This window comes from Diadema antillarum, unplaced genomic scaffold (assembly GCF_040938485.1).
Source record: "Diadema antillarum isolate AM-2024a unplaced genomic scaffold, OU_Dant_1.0 scf00000125, whole genome shotgun sequence".
NCBI classification, from domain to species: Eukaryota; Metazoa; Echinodermata; class Echinoidea; order Diadematoida; family Diadematidae; genus Diadema; species Diadema antillarum.
Genome location: NW_027271014.1, coordinates 1,774,699 through 1,789,418, shown reverse-complemented (window position 1 = coordinate 1,789,418; position 14,720 = coordinate 1,774,699). Strand labels below are relative to the sequence as shown.

At 37.0% G+C, this 14,720-nt stretch overlaps 1 pseudogene; it reads left to right on the top strand.

Annotated features, from left to right (window-relative positions):
* The first annotated feature begins 786 nt into the window (after positions 1 to 786).
* LOC139720276 (estrogen-related receptor gamma-like) lies at positions 787 to 11,804 on the top strand (annotated as a pseudogene).
* Positions 11,805 to 14,720: the final 2,916 nt, after the last annotated feature.

Sequence of the window (14,720 nt, the reverse complement as noted above, 5' to 3'; positions counted from 1 at the left end):
GACTTGGGTCGTTCTTTCATTAATATACATGATATTCTGCTATAGAGATGAGAGAAGGATGAGAGAGGGCGCTATTACATGAATGTAAGAATGACCCAAGTCCTTCATTCTTACATTAATATAAGATTTAACTCATTAATTTCAGGCACTTCCGGGGGTAATTAGGATTTATCATTTATACATAAGCTACAATTTTCCATGTCAAACTGAATTTGGCCAAAAGTTGGACTTGGGTCGTTCTTATATTCAGGTCTTCATATATATATATATATATATATATATATATATATATATATAGATATATATATATATATATATATATATATATATATATATATAGATATATATATATATATATATATATATAAATTAATATTTCACCAGAAATGTTCACTATGTCTCTGAATTTTAAGCCTGAAAACGGAAAAATCTCGCTCGTGTTTAAAGGGCGTTGATTGTGCTAATTGACATAATTTTAACAGATTTAGTGACTCTCTTAGAAATTAGAAAATATCTACAGCATAACATTTGTTTTATTGTAAAAAAAATGATTTCCGCTTAATATTTCATTCATTTAATCTCATTTCATCTCATTTCTGTAAGTACACATCGCGCGCATGTTTGTATTGTAGGCCTGTGATCGAGCTATCATACGTGATGACTATCGCCGATCAGGATTGACGTAAGGTGTGGTTTTATGAGAGAGTGTTAAGTAACAATATCAGACATCTCAGAGTACTTCACTTTAAATGCAGACTCCTTGCGGTGAAGTTTACAAGTTTGACGATGTCCACCTGTCGCGGGGAAATGGACGTATCGAGAAATGATACTAATAATGAGGATTTGAGAAGCAACGTTCTGCGGCCGGGCGTTAAAGGCAAGGAATTCAATAAAAATTCTGGCGGTTGCTCAATTCTTGACAAGGCTGTCTCGAACTTTCCTGGCGCTGCACTGCTGCAACAGTTGACAGTCATTTCACCCACAGGTAGTTCCACTCAGACATCTGATGGTCAGTCTTTTCAGCCGTGTCTCGTATGCGGGGATCATTGCACGGGATTCCACTACAAAGCATTTTCCTGCGAAGCTTGCAAAGGTTTCTTCAAGAGAACCGTGCAAAAAAGTCTCACGTACACATGCAAGGGGTCTACATCTTGTGGCGAATCTTGTGTGGTCAATAAAGGGAACAGAAACAACTGCCAATCCTGCCGATTCCAGAAGTGCCTAGCAGTGGGCATGAAAACAGACGGTAAGGGCATCTGCATTTTTGTGCTTCTTTTTTTTTATGTACCTGGAAGAGAGAAAAAAAAAAAGTTGTTTTTTTTTTAATCTGAAATGATTACTTGATTTGGAACACTCTTCCTCTGAATTTCAAAGTCACAAATCTGTGTACTCTTTTAAGAAAGCTGTAGACCAATGCTGCCCTCTGGATATTAATGATTATATAGTCATTGTAAGTGTAATATAAGTATACATAAAATGTCATCGCCGAAATGTCAACGCAAATCATCTGTTACTTAATCATGTAACCGACAATGAGAAGTAAATGTTCAACTGTACCTCTTTGAGAAAATACTTTCTCGTACCTTGATGTGATCCAGTGTGCTGTGATCAGTGATTCAGGGGACCTAACTTTGTTTGATCCTTTAGTGAAAGGAGGCAGACTTCTCTCTTTCTTTTTCCTTTCTTCTGTCGTATTTTTACGCAAGTCATCCCTCCCTCCTATTTGTCCCATTATGTATTATGCGCGGGGGTCGCAAGTAACTCAAGCTACGCTTAAGTTTTAGCCCTCCTGTATTATTCAATACAATGCTTATGCTCTCCGCCGTATAAAGGAAGTAAAGGGAAATTGACAATCCATGTCCACACGTGCAAAATGAGTGAACCCAGCAATATCAATATATTACAAATACTTCTCTTTTAAGTGGTCTATTACCAATCTTATATCCTGATTGTTGAAAGTGAAGTGACCATATGCTTTCTTGACCACTAAGAAATGAACACACAACTAGTTGCAAGAGTACTCTTTGCGAGGATGAGTTATGATATCAAGCCTATCAAATCAACCATGAAAGAGATGATGATGGTGATGATGGTAATGATGATGATAACTATGACGATGGTGACGAAATAACACACCGAGGCTAGGAAAGAGAAAAGAAACCTTAAAAAGAAATATAGCATTTTCATTAGATAGTCATTGGCAGAGATAACTGCTTTGATTAGCGATCCTACCTTCTGCAAATTTGGCGATTTTCAGCATGCCTACATCGTGGATGGGAATGAGTTGCTTTGGCGGAGGTCTGCGCTCTCCGAGTGTTTCTCAAGCTTACTATTGAACGTGAAGACGAGAACTCTTAATTGATCTACACAGCATGGACTATTCTATGGGGTACTCAAACGGATTAGAGTAAGTCAATATGAATCTCTACAGGGAAGCCAAGTTGACAGTCGTTATCCAGAAAAAAAATCAGTCATCTTCTCATAACCGATCACATATTTTAAACCCGGTATACATTGCACATCGTGCAGGTACCACGGTCAATAGACGTGCAGGTTCGAAGAAGATGTATATTTTTTTTTTATGATCGTAGGTACTCCTAACTGACATGGGCCTATAGGCCAAGGTGGCACATTTTCCGGGGGGGGGGGGGGTAGGAGTCCCCCTCCCCATAGGCTGCCGAGTGTGTGCAGATTCACAGAATATATTCCCGTTCTAGCACTCAACAGTGTCTGGGAAGCTGGATACGCTTGTATGATACATAGAAGGGATGTTGATTGTCGACTTTTCTTTGACAATTTGGCAACATTTGTACTTGCAAGGAGTAGGCCTACCTGTTTGCTTAAATCAGTTCTCTCGAAACCGTCAAACGAATTGGATCCAAACTAACATAATGGGAACTGAGCACATTATTATCCAACTACTTGGGTAAGAAATCACAAACTGTAGTGCGGAATGAGTGTGTTTTCTCTATGTGCAGTTCATAATCATGTACCAGTTACAACGATATGATATTTATAATCTTTATACAGTTGTCAGGCCAGACAGAAGGCCCGGAGGCCTGAAGAAGGCCAAGGATCTTCCCGAGGAGACTTCGTTTCCCGAAAAACCCTCAGAAAGCTCCTCTTGGCGTCTGCCACGACGGGACGTGGATCAGCCAGAAGTCGACACGAGCTTGAAGGGCGCCCTTTACTATCAGTCCCTGAATGCAGACGTCGCCGAGCCCTGGAAACTTGCCATCCGCGAACTCATACAATCGAGGCCCGATTCCATTCCACAAGTCGGGAAAGGTATGCTACGATACGCAGGGTCGCTTCGCTCTATTATTTCGTCGGCGGTCGTCCCAGCCGTCGTATATGATTTTTTTTTTCTCTCGAGATAATCACGTTTGAAGTTTACCCTTTTGTCAATCATGATTTCTACTCGTTTATGTCCGGCTTATCGAAAAACTTATTTAGATCCGTCTGACTTTATATCTTACTTTAAATGCTACGTATTTGTCGAGTGCATTGTTAGGAATTACACGAGAAATCGCAAAAGGGCCCCATGTATGTTTTTATTTTTGTTTTGTTTTGTTTTGTTTTGTTTTGTTTTGTTGTTTTGTTTTGTTCAGTTAACATTTACCATGTGTACGCCAGTTTTGTTGACAGCACGCGCAGTGCTTGCAGTCACCAAACCGTCGCATATCGCTACTTTTTTGCGCAAAGCCAATGCGGCCAATAAACGACGGTTTGGTTGACCGCTCATACTGTCTCCGAACGGTTGTAGGCCTATATAGGAGAGGACGACATTTTCTCTCTCTCTCTCTCTCTCTCTCTCTCTCTCTCTCTCTCTTTAAACATGCCCACCTACTAATGGTTAATTAAACAAAGTGAAATGATGTGACATCACGAAAGTAAATGATAAAAAAACACCGAATTAGAACTGAAATTTTCACAATATGTATAACAAAATGTCCTTTATCCAAGCTACTGAAAAAAATAAAATGTGGTGATTCTAGATGCAATCCTTTTGTTTGCCAGGGGAGAAAAAGGCAAAAGATTATAGAACAAATCCATATTTTTTTTTCAAATAAAAGCAAGACTTCCTAATTGTATGAGCTATTGTGTCTATTGGTCGTTAATTGTATTTTGAATTGCTAATGACTGAAATAATTCCTTTGAAAAAAAAATACATCCCTCAAGCTCACCATGTGTATATTTATCACATTTTCTTAAGTCGATATCAGCTCTTCAGTGCACATTGCATCCTTGCAACTGCAAACGACAAAAATGAACTTCAATTCTTTCCAATCATGTCATTGTTTTCCGACACAATTGTCACCAGTGTAAGTCTCATAAAGTACAATGTCTACTGTGCCCAGTCGGTTTGTATCCTCGGTTTCTCCTTCTCTCTTTCTTCTCGTACTGAAGAACTAAACCTGCAGTACTTTGCTTTGCAATTTGCATCCGAGCCATAAGTACCTCAGTTCGGGCTGATACATTAACTTTTCCTGTGTTCGTTTTATAAGGAATTACAGTTTTTGATGTGCTCACCCACCGTCGTAGTCAAGGGCGGGGGGGGGGGGGGGTAAGGGGGGGGGGGGGGAGGAGGAAAGGCGCGCCCAAGATTTCCAAGGCGAAAAAAAGAGAAACAAATTGCGTGTATACTGTGTGTAGATGAAGTCGCTCCCTCCAACCTTTTTTTTTTCTTTTTTGTAAAATTGTATTGTTCAAAACTTTCACTGAAGATATGGACCAGATCGTTAAATTTCAGTTCTGAAAATGAAAAAAAAAAATCGCCTTCGCTTGGGAGAGGGACGTTCCCTCACCTTCTGTTCCCTTTTCCTAGCCTTTGAGAGGGACGTTCCCTCCCCTTCTGTTCCCTTTTCCTAGCCTTTGAGTTCACTTGTAAGATCTACAAATAAAAATGAATAGTTCTGAATGCACAAGAAATATCACCTAAATGAAAAAAAAAAAATCCCTCAAGTCCCGAGGGAAATACTTCCTTTTTTAATAATTAATTCTTTCCTTTCCCAAAGATCTCGAAAATAATATGCGTTTACGATGTATCTCATTTTCAACTAAAACCGCAAAATCTGTCTTTTATGGGAAGTATGGAGAAAACCCTCTCCGAAGCGTCCCCCCCCCCCCCCGCCCACCTTTGCACAGATTTAGGCTACAGACAGCAGCACTTCACCAGATATATCAATAATACTAACACTCTCTTTTGGTTGAAAGTTTCATTGGCTTGTCACTGGTTTTACCTCATACGAGGTAATTTGGTAATCGTTTTTCTTCCCAAGTAAGACAATGCTTTGCTGATGTGTTGGATGGTAACTGAATGAGTGTTAATCTCCAATTGTATCACTAACGTGAATGAAAGTCATTAAATGCCTTCACGGTGCCTTCGCCTCACCATTTAGTATCTTTCATGTCAGTAAACATGCTGGTTTACCACTAAATGTGCTGGCAGTTTCGAGAACCAGCGTAAGTATTATAATGTTATAATTTTCCTCCCGAGGTGAGTGGCCAAGGTTATGATCTAGTCTGAATGAACCGATTGTGAATAAGACGAATTCCATGACTTGATTTCCTTTTGTAGTCTTACCAGGACTAGGTGTGTTTCTTATCTTATATTTGTTTCCTGTGTACAATAACTCGATCACGTTTCTCATAGTGAATACATTTTTTTTTTTTTTATCATGAGTCCCTTTTGAAATTACATAGATCTGTGGAAGGGAATGGAGACGTACAATAACGTAATTCACAAATTACTAGTCACAGTCAACATTTAAATCCATGTACTGGTATTTAGAATTATCCCCTTTATGTCAATGTACACCTTTGTATGATATAAACATCTGTGCAATTCGACATTTGGTCGCCAGTCAGAGTGTGGATTAAGACCCTTTCAATGACTTTCTCAGAAAATTGTACAGATATTTTTTTTTCCTCATCGGTCACTCGTTGGAAGTAAAGTCATTAGCTTCATTCTGACCAACTGCAGTGTATATTGGATCGCAGTCTCATGAATCGACTATCAGTTCAGTGTCAGATACAACTTTTACGAGTGATTATCCCATGAGGCAAGGAGATGCAATGAGGATCACGAGCGAAACGTCTGGCACTGTCCTGATAGTTGACCAACACGAGTCGGATATATCAGACTGTTATCCAGAGTAGACACTTCGGCGGTTACATGTTCAAGTTCAAGTTCAAGTTCAACTTTATTTTCATTTCCATGAAATAAACAGGAGAAATTATATTCAATGCATAAACAAAACAAATTTGTTGTAATTTCGATAAACGTACATCAACAAGATACATGTGATGATGAGTAACGACATATAATTGCATTTATAAGGTATATACATATGCATATTACACGAATGGTAATCGAAATGGAGGGTCCCACTAAAAAGCCAAGCTTGTACGATATGGGACCCTCAGAAATACATAAAAAGCAAATAATGGCTTCATGAAACTACAAACAAATATATGAAACAAAATCGAAGAGACCAATGTCAACTGACAAGAAATGAAATAACAGGAAAGAACGAAAAAAACTAAATGGGGGAAAAATGAAACTGCAACACACGCCATCGTGGACACAAGCAACAGATTTCCAGGACGTATATAAGGAGTAGTAATACGCACCCTTGAATGATATTGTGAATATAAGGATTTAAGAATAGACTAGACACAATGATGCATTGTTCGATGACTGTCATATTTGAGGAGAACTTATATTCGACAGATTATTTTACACTCATGATAGAAAATAATTGATGTGTAATGATTAATGCATAAAAATAAGTGATAACTTAATTGAGTTAATGAAACAAACCTAGTTCGGTAATATGTTATAAGATTTCAATAAAAATAATTTCAATTTATTCTTGAAAGAAGTCAAAGTTCGCACTGTTACAATATCATTAGGAAGTGAGTTCCAAAACTTTGGCCCATCATAAATAAAGGTGTTCTGAGCCAGAAGAGTTCTGAAAAAGGGCAAATGAAACTCATTCGAACACCTCGTTGGGTGATTGTGGACGGACTGATTTCTTGGAAACATTGTTTCAAATATATTTGGAAGATTTTTTTTTATCATAATTAAACATAAATTGTCCTAGGTTATACAGATACAAATCCTTGATTTTCAATATTTTGTTTTCAAAAAATAACGGGTCAGTATGAGACAGAAATGCAGTATGACATATAATACGGAGTGACTTCTTTTGTAATAAAAGTAATTTATCTAAGATATAAACACAAAATGTGAACAATAGCTGAAATAAAATTGCTTCTAGAATAAAAAAAATATACAGTTATAGTTAATTGAGAGAGAAAAACATCTTGATGTCTCATCCCAGTTTACGCATAATTGCGAAATGTTTTGTGATACAACGGACCTACACATATATGCTTCAAACGTGATATTTCGAACACTTTTGAAATTACTGCTCCCAATATGGTAAACAGTACAATTCAGATTTCGCTTATTACTGTTAGTAGACTGGCTAGTCTCCTTCCAATGAACTTCTTCTGAATACGTGTTTGTCCTCTTTAGATGATCCCGACGGGTTGATATTCCATGTGTCGTCCATAGCTGGAGCGAAGGAAGACTTCGAACCAGCCGGCAACCCGATCAAGTAGGACGCGATACAGGTTGGATACAACGAGCTACTCGTGATCATCGAGTGGGCAAAGGACATCGAGAGATTCCGCAGCCTTCTTCTGGAAGACCAGATGTGTCTACTTAAGTCCTCATTCATGGATCTCCAGATCATGAGAGTAGCATTTAGGTATTTAAAAAATTTACAGGGTCTGTTTTCTTTAAGGGAGATTGGACAATCCGTTTATATTTGAAGAGTTTGTTTGCAAAAACCGATAAGTCAATATCTGCCAAATGGAGATATTTGCGATTAAAGGTCAAGAAAAATAAAGAGAATAATAAGAAAAAAATTGTTTCTTTTGACCATAACTTAAAAGATATACCTTTTTATATAGTGACCAATATATCATTTAAAAGGTATTATTTTGTACTTTATGACAGAGATCGTACTTCAAAATCTTCAAAAATGGACTTATCGGTTTTTGCAAACAAACCCTTCATTTGTACAGTTTTGGAGCCACAACTGCCGAATGAGGAGACAACCACCTTTAGTTTGTAACGTCACAATATTTGGAAAACGATACACAGAATGTATGGATAGGTCAACAAATTTCATTTTTTTTGTCATTATTCAAGGAGAAGTATGTAATTTGTTTCCTCGATTTGTTATTAACATAATATGATATGCTTGCTGTGATTTTCTCTGCTTTTTGAGAGATGTAAGTCAAGTGCTCTTGTGTTATGTTACAAAAGTGAAAATATGTTTAATTTTCTTTATGTTATGGCAACATTTTTTTTTCCTTTCTCATATGTGACGTCCCGGTAACGTCACAAAACTTTCTTCTCATCCAGTGATGCATTGCAGGTTCTACAATGTATGATGTAGGTTTGCACACTTGACACTCTTATATCATTGCATTGCATTAAACCAGTTAAAACTTTTAGGGAAAATAAACACACGTAAGAGATGTTTTCAGAACAATGCTGATACAGCATCAATATCGTTTCTGCTACACCGAGATAAAGGACAATCATGTTATTAATCGACGAAATCACCACTGCCTCCCTCCTTCCCTCTGACTCTCTCGTGTAAGGTCAATAAACACATACCCGCTCATCCGCTACACTGATAAGTACACGCTGACTGAGGCTGAGAGCAAGGAGCTGGGATGGGGTGAAGCCTGCGAGGCAACCATGAGATTCTGCAGCACCCTCGTGGAACTCAAATTGATCTTACTGAATTCAGCATTTTGCAGGCACTGGTTCTCTGCTTTCCTGGTACATTGATTAAAGTATCCCTGTCATCCACATGTATACATATATCATAATATTATTGTCGCATTTGTGTCAGTACAAAGATAATGAGCATTAACTAATTTTGTTTTCAAGAAGATGTGTGTCGTTGTTTTTATTTGTCCAATAATGTTCTATTTAACCGTGATGGGAAGGCAACATTGTATATACAAATTAGAACATTATATTATTATGAAAATTAACATTTACATTAATTGTGGAGAGGCCATTTTGTGTGGTGGACTTGGGTCGTTCTTTGATTCATATGGACTTGGGTCGTTATTTGATTCATATACATGATATTCTGCTATAGAGATGAGAGAAGGATGATAGAGGGCGCTATAATATGAATGTAAGAATGACCCAAGTCCTTCATTCTTACATCAATAAAAGATTTAACTCATTCATGTCAGGCACTTCCGGGGGTAATTAGGATTCATAATTTATGCACAAGATGAGTCCATGCATAAGCTACAATTTCCCATGTCAAACTGAATTTGGCCAAAAATTGGACTTGGGTCGTTCTTATATTCAGGTCTTCATTTATTTAGGTACTGATTTATGCATTTATTTGTTTTTCGTTCAGAAGCCAACGGTCTAAAAGAGGTAAACCGTGTGAGGGCGCTGCAGAAATTTTATTTGGAATGCCTTCATATTCAAAACCACGAACAGTTCGCCTTTCCCGGACGCCATAATAGGAGATACGGCAAGCTGCTCATGCGTCTACCAAGTCTCCGAAAAGTCAGCACCAGGTCAATGGAGCAGATCTTGCGCTTGAAGCTGGAAGGAAAGATCGACATTCACAGTTTGGTGAAGGAAATGATGAATTTTATAGGCCAAGGAAACGAATTCGCAATGCGAACGTGTGCTAGAATTGAATGGTCTTGTTGGTGGTGTTGTTGTTTTTGTTGTTGTTGTTGTTGTTGTTGTTGTTGTTTTATTATTCAACGTGTTCTCCAGGTAGTGAACATTATTGTTGCTAATCTGCAAGGTTTCCCTCAAATATATGAAAAGGCGTGACCCGTATAACAATTAAAATCGTATGCTTCGGCAAGACCTTGTTATCAAACAAGTGTTTTTTTTTCATTATTGTTTTAAAAACAAATGTGAAATAAACTAAATCTATGAAAAAAAAAGGAGAAAGACAATAGAGAGTTGAAGTTTTTTTTTTCTTTCCAATATTTAGATTGGGAGAGTCCATTTGATTTGAGTTATACATCATTTTAAAGCTTAAAGTCTGCTCTTTCAGAATATGGTCTTAACTAAAAATTCATGTCTGGCGACTTTTTGTTTATTTGAGGTGCAGGGTCACAAATAATGAGCTGTTAGAATTGTTAACCACACTGGATATTTATCCCACACGAACGAACTTTTTGTTAGTAATAAAATCTTGAAAATTCCCGAGTTATTTTATTACAACGTCGGCCTGTTTATGTTTCAATTTTCAACTGGCCAATTACCAGACGTATTTCCCCAAATGTTTACAAGAAATTATACAGTTCATGATTATCCAACTCGTCAACGTTACGCATATCACCTTCCACGTACCCGAACAATTTTCGCGAAAAAAAAAAAAAACATCATGTTCGCTGGGCCCAAATATTGGAACGAACTCCCTATGGAACTTGTAAGTTGTACCACTGTAACCTCATTCAAACGAAAACTGAAGCAATATCTGCTTAGCAGCTACATTGTACGGCATGCATAGTGTATAGTTCTTGTTGCTCTTTACATGTTACCTCTTGTCTATCCCACCTTAGTCCGGCGAGATCCTAACCATGAACACTATTTTTGAACAGTCTGCCTGTTGCGCTGTTCATGCACCTATTGTTCCACTCGGTTATCGAAATTCTCGCGCGTGACAGCTGTCGGTCACTATGGTCACACGGAATGCTTGGTTTTAGGACCCATGCTGGAATGTTACTCCTGAGCTTTCGGTATTGTTTACATTCACGACAAATCTCATTATTCCACCTTCTACTTATGTATTTATGACATACAGTTACGCCATTTTCTATACCCTGCAACACACCCCTTGAATCTCTGCAGTTGTTGTTCACTGTTGCAACATGTGACCTTTCTGTTTTCTGTATTTTTATTTAGTGACATATATTTAATTGGATTTTTTGTTTTGTTTGTTTTAATCGGTTTCCCCAGAAATAGTTGGTCTTAAAAAACATCCGTACTTTAAACTTCCCCTAATCTGATTACTCACGGGACCTGCGGCTGTACAAGCTAATGCTTTTACGCAGGCCCCATCATATATATTTTTTTTTTTTGCATTGTGACCACAGTTTGATTCGCATGCATATAGACCTCGTGTTTATACCAAATCAAACTTCTGTACATTCTGATGAAGTCTCATTTAAATTATGTTTTGTATAATTTTCGTATTTATATACTTTATTGTGATATATGTAAGAAATATGAAAATGAATTGAAATGAAATGAAATGAAATGAGGGATCGCTACATACGCATATGCACACATTGCACACACATATACATACAAACAAAACTGTCACACAAACCAACAACAAACCCCTCAAGCAAGGAACTTATCAATCCCGAAACAGCTACACTCCTAAAAAAAAAAAAACGATGATGACGGGCATCATTGAAACACTACTACATACACCCACACGACAATGCAGTCGTTTTGTATGCAAAATCCAGGAACACTACAAAGAGAGAAAAAAAAATCAGCAACACACACGCACTCAAACCAACAGCTAATATTTTCAAGACACAAGCATAACCACACATGCACTACGTATTGCTCATGCTGAACTATTAAGTAATCAAAACAAATACTTCTTACATTCAAAGGCTGAAATACACATTCTCATTTTCCTGTTTCTTTTGATCCTTGTTTTTGTATACGACTTACACTATACTTTTTTGTCTGCTCTCTAAGATGAACCTGCATTCATTTTGTAATACGTATTGTCACTACATTTTACTTTATTTCTTGCAATTTTGCTTTTTGATATGTTAGCACGATCACTGTGAAAATCAGTTTCCTAATCTGAGAGGGCTGCTCTGTGCAAATGAAAAAGTTAATAATTATCAAAATAGAAATTGTATGAGTGTACACAAACACAGCTCGGCCTTCATGGCCGTGCTGGTCTTCCGAGGGGTCCAACTTCACATGAAAACTTACAATAGTCGAAACTCCATACAAGAAAACTTATCATACACACACTTACTTACACATAGTAATATGATGCGGAAAAAAATGATACATCAGTGTGCAAAATCCGTATCCGGGCAATTACCCCCAGAGGGCAATTACCCCCCGGCCAAATACTGGTTAGTGGTAAGGTTAGAGTAAAGATTAGGGTTACTGTTAGGTTTAGGGTTAGGAGTTTGGGTTAGGGTTAGGGTTAGGTTCAGGATTAGGATTAGGATTAGGATTAGGGCCAGGGGAAGGGTGCGGGGTAATTTCCCAGGGAGTAATTGCCCTAGACCCTACAAAATCAACTAAGACAATATTACAAAAAAAAAAAAAAAATGTGAAAATGATACCCCCCCCCATACCGACTACCAATATACAATGTTCACTCCCCCACCCGCAGCCCTCCCCATATAACATGATCATTTACATAATACAGATATACGTGATCATTATCATAAAATCCAGTTTAATACATAATTATGTATAGCTTTCTTAAAGGAATTACATGATGATGAAGATATTAAATCCAAGGGAACAGTATTGTACATTGATGCCCCACGGTACGCGAACATTCGTCTACAATATTCTGTTTTAGGCTTTGACAGCGTCAATCTTCCATAAGATCGTAAAGAATATTGATGAGATACAAAATTAAACCGGTCCAATAAATAAGGAGCGCTGAAATCATTAAGAGTTTTAAATACCATTAACAAAATATGCTTTAAACGGCGTGTTTTTAAAGATTCCCAATTTAATGTCTGATGAATAACGTGATTCGAAATATGCATATACGGACTGACTCTCAGGATCATTCTCCCTGCTCTATTCTGTAATGTCTGTAATCGATCAGTATACTTCTTATGGGCAGAATCATAAAGTACATCTGCATAATCAAACAAAGGTTTAATTATAGAATTATAAATCATCCTCATACTTTGTTCATTTAAACTGAAACAAAGACGACCCAAAAACCTTATTTTAGTTTAAATACTTTGCACCGCCTATATTCTCCTATGTCGCTTTAGCACCTTTTATAAATATCACGGTATTCAACACGTACTTCTAGTTAGAACAAAGGAAAGTTTTTTACATTTTCTACTCGAGTAAAAAAAAATGTCTATACCTCGTAAAAGGTAATAAATTATGATTGTCTTATCAAGAAAATTGAAGCTATAGAACATATACATGAAAATCTCTGGCCATCGATGCCTCCCCCTCACACACACACACACACACACACACACACACCAAACAAACAAACAAAACAAAACCAAGCAAAGAAACAACATTGCAAATCATTCCCCAAATGGCATATATATACTAGATAAACATCGACAATACATTGATATTCCTAATTATAATTTCTTGCTTTTGTTTGAAAAAAGATGGCGAATGTCAACAGCTATCCAAATATATTTCCATCGCTATAATTCAAACTTTCAGGAAGATGATATGGAATGATATGTACAACTTTGAATTCCACTATATGGGTGAATGCTTATTCATGTCTATGTCCCGTCATTTGTATCCAATATGCTATCTTAACTTCCATATTAATTTCCTACAGTTGTTGGAATAGTACATTAACATATAATACAATGAACATGCAATAATTCAATTTTTCAACAAAAATTATCACAATAGAATTATAACAGAATCGAGTTACACGTTTCTTTTTAATGGGATACAGCAAGTGGAAGACAATTTTAGATATGGACTAAAGATTATGAAGGCAGGTCAAATCATGCTTCTGACTTCGGAAATCAAGGTAACATCTTAATCCATAATTTGCATGGAAGCAATTATAAAAACGGGTGTCATGCTCAATCGTGCAATTTTTAAAGATTCCCAAAATGTGTAATGTATGTTTTTTTATGAAAACGATATTAATTCCCATGACAAATAGCAACTATGTTAAAACAACATAATCATATCCCTACTAAAGGCATCACCGTGGCAAAGCAACTTAAATTTAGTTGACTTCATGTAATGGTAGCTTCTACAAATAGTTGTAATTTATTAAGAATTTCTTCATGATTCTGAAATTCATCAGTATCGGACACAACGGATTGCACGGGAACCCTGGAGTATCAGGCCCAAAAATTTCAAAGCAACTCTAATATTTCTAGGCAACAAAACTAAAGTGAACGCATTTTCTCGATCCGTAATATAAAGACTAGGACTGCTCTTGTGCTTGTCAGGAATTAAAGCGGAGGGAGTAAAACATACACCTTACAAATGACAAAGTGCTTCACCTGTTGTCGGATTGCTAATTTGCGATATGGACTCACACTTTAGGTTCAATCATTATGTGTTCAAGCACAGATCTAGAAACAAAACAATGGATGTACCAATGATAACTTGCATAAGATAAAGTGGAATATATCACCGACTCCATCATCCTTGTTATAGTGCGAACTACAAAGATGAATATAATAGAACAAGAACAGCAGTTGCTTATTCACAAAGATATATAGATTTAATTTGTCATAGAAAGACTATGTGCATGCACAGCGTACAAAAGTACACATCACGTCATTACTTCGAATGTATAATAAAGAATAGCCCAGTTCACCCATTTGAATTCGAAGAAGAATAAGGCATGATTAGTGTTCTTTACAGGCGCATACCGTAATAGTCAGTATAATTCTGCTCCGTT